Genomic DNA, 2,224 nt, shown 5'->3' on the forward strand with positions numbered 1-2,224 from the left:
TCCTCTCCGGGCATCAGTGTTTTGTCTCCGTTGCTGGCAAACCCGATGGCTTAATGCCTCCTCTTTTCGGTGAACAGATTCCGTCTGTTCAATTCAGACCTGGGGGAACATTTTGTTAAGTTCATTTATCGCATTTACATTCTACCTTACATTTCAAGTATAGCTCAAGCGTCGGACATGGTTCTCCCCACCTCCTCGTTTAATACTCACAACAACCCTGTGAGGTAGGTTAGGCTAAGAAGCAGTAACTGGCCCCCAAGGTTACTGAAGTGAGCTTTGTTGCCAAGGGACCCAGGTCCTGGTCTGGCTCCATGATCACTGCAGATGGTGACAGCAGCCACAAAATGAAAAGACGCCTGCTTCTTGGGAGGAAAGCAATGACAAACCTAGACAGCATCTTAAAAAGCAGAGACATCACCTTGCCAACAAAGGTCTGTATAGTTAAAGCTATGGTTTTCCCAGTAGTGATGTATGGAAGTGAGAGCTGGACCATAAAGAAGGCTGATCGCCAAAGAATGGATGCTGTCAGAGCTGCCTCCAGGTCCCAGCTCACAGAGGACCAACGCTAGGCTGTAGTTATGTACAAAAGTCTTTATTGAGATTCAGTCTCCATTTTAAAGCCGCAGCGTGCAGCTCTACGTCCCGACCTTAGACCGGCGAAGTCCTGTCTGAGAATCCTCCCCCTCCACACCAGTTTAAGACTCTCGCTTTGCTCCACCTCTTCCTAAGTTCCTTTCTCCTCTGGGCCCTCCTGCCCGCTAGGGTCTCATCCTTCCTGGACTCCTCTGACGCTGACTCTGACGATTCTTGCCCCTCCTTCCGGCGGGCTTTAGGACCTGGTTCCCTATCCGGGCTACCTTCTGTGCCGCTCGCCTGTACCTTTGAACTTGGCGCGCGCGCCCAGCCTGCAACTTTCCTCTTAACCGTTAACTCGCTCTCCGATGGAGGCGTGGTCAACCCTGACTCATCTTCTCTCGCTGGTGGTGCATATGTGGGCTCTGACACCTGGGACTCCTCCCCCCCACTGCGCTCTGGTGGGGAAGCTGGTCCTGATTTCCAACTGCTGCTCTGGGAGTCCCCGCTGGCCCCTTGCTTCTGGGGTGTCCCCCTTGGGTCGCCCCTTGCCCTGCCCATCGGCGCCCCCTTCTGTGAATCTTCCGATTCGCTGGAGAGGCTCATGGAATCTATCGGGCTGCTGTCATATTCTCCTACGCTGCCCTCGGATTGCTCCCCCTCGCTTTCCATCTCCTCTCCTCCCTGCGCTCCCGCTGAGTCCCTGACATCCATCCCCCCCTCGAAGCCCCCCCTTCCCCCCTCCCCCTCTTCTGGCGTGGGTTCCGGGTGCTCCAATGCTGTGGGGGTGCATGCCGGATACCGGTCTTCCCCCCTGGCATGCTGCCAGTCCGTGACGGGTACATCGACGTCGCTCTCCTCCGCTTCCATCTCGTTGCCGGCGTGCTCGAAACCAGGATCCTCCCCCAACCCGTCCATGCCCCCTTGTTCCCCCATTTCCTCTGGGTAGTCTGCGTGCCAGGGCCCTCTGAGCAGTCTCCTGCGCCACTCCTCCTCGGGTTGAGTGTCCCACCAATAAGAGCGTTCCGCACCCAAGTCTGAGACCGACCCCTCCGGCGAGGTAGTCTCTGGAACCGTCTCCTCAGCCGAGGAGAACCCCTGAAACGTACTGGCTGAGAGTGTGGGGGTGAAAAGATATTCGTCAAAATAATCCTCCGGCATGGGCCTGTGTGGGAAGAGTGCGTGGAACTCGTCTTTGAGGTAGTGCTCCTCCACCGCATAGTACGGCACCCAGCTGTTGGCGCTGGCCGGGGCATCTTCCCTTGCGATGAGATATTCGACTCCCTCTTCCCCCCATCTCGAGTCCAAAATCTCCGTCACCTCGTTGAGTGGCCCCGCCCTCGGCGACCCCCCTGTCATGGGTGCATCTCTAAGCGGACTGGGAGCTGTCCCTGGCTCCTGAAACCTGTGAGGTGCCTTGTAGGGCGTTAGCACCGATCTATGAAAGACAGGGTGCATTCTGGAACCCTCCGGTAGTGTCAAACGGAAAGCCACTGGGTTGATCTGTGCCTCGACTAGGTAAGGGCCCAACTGCTTGTGTCCTAGCTTCTTCTTAGCTAAGGATCTGGCCGGCACTGCCTGGGCCGCTAACCAGACCCAGTCCCCTACCCGTATGTCCTCCCCCACTCTTCTGTGTTTGTCTGCTTGCATC

The sequence above is a fragment of the Podarcis cretensis genome (assembly GCF_951804945.1).
Source record: "Podarcis cretensis genome assembly, chromosome: 8".
Taxonomy (NCBI): Eukaryota; Metazoa; Chordata; class Lepidosauria; order Squamata; family Lacertidae; genus Podarcis; species Podarcis cretensis.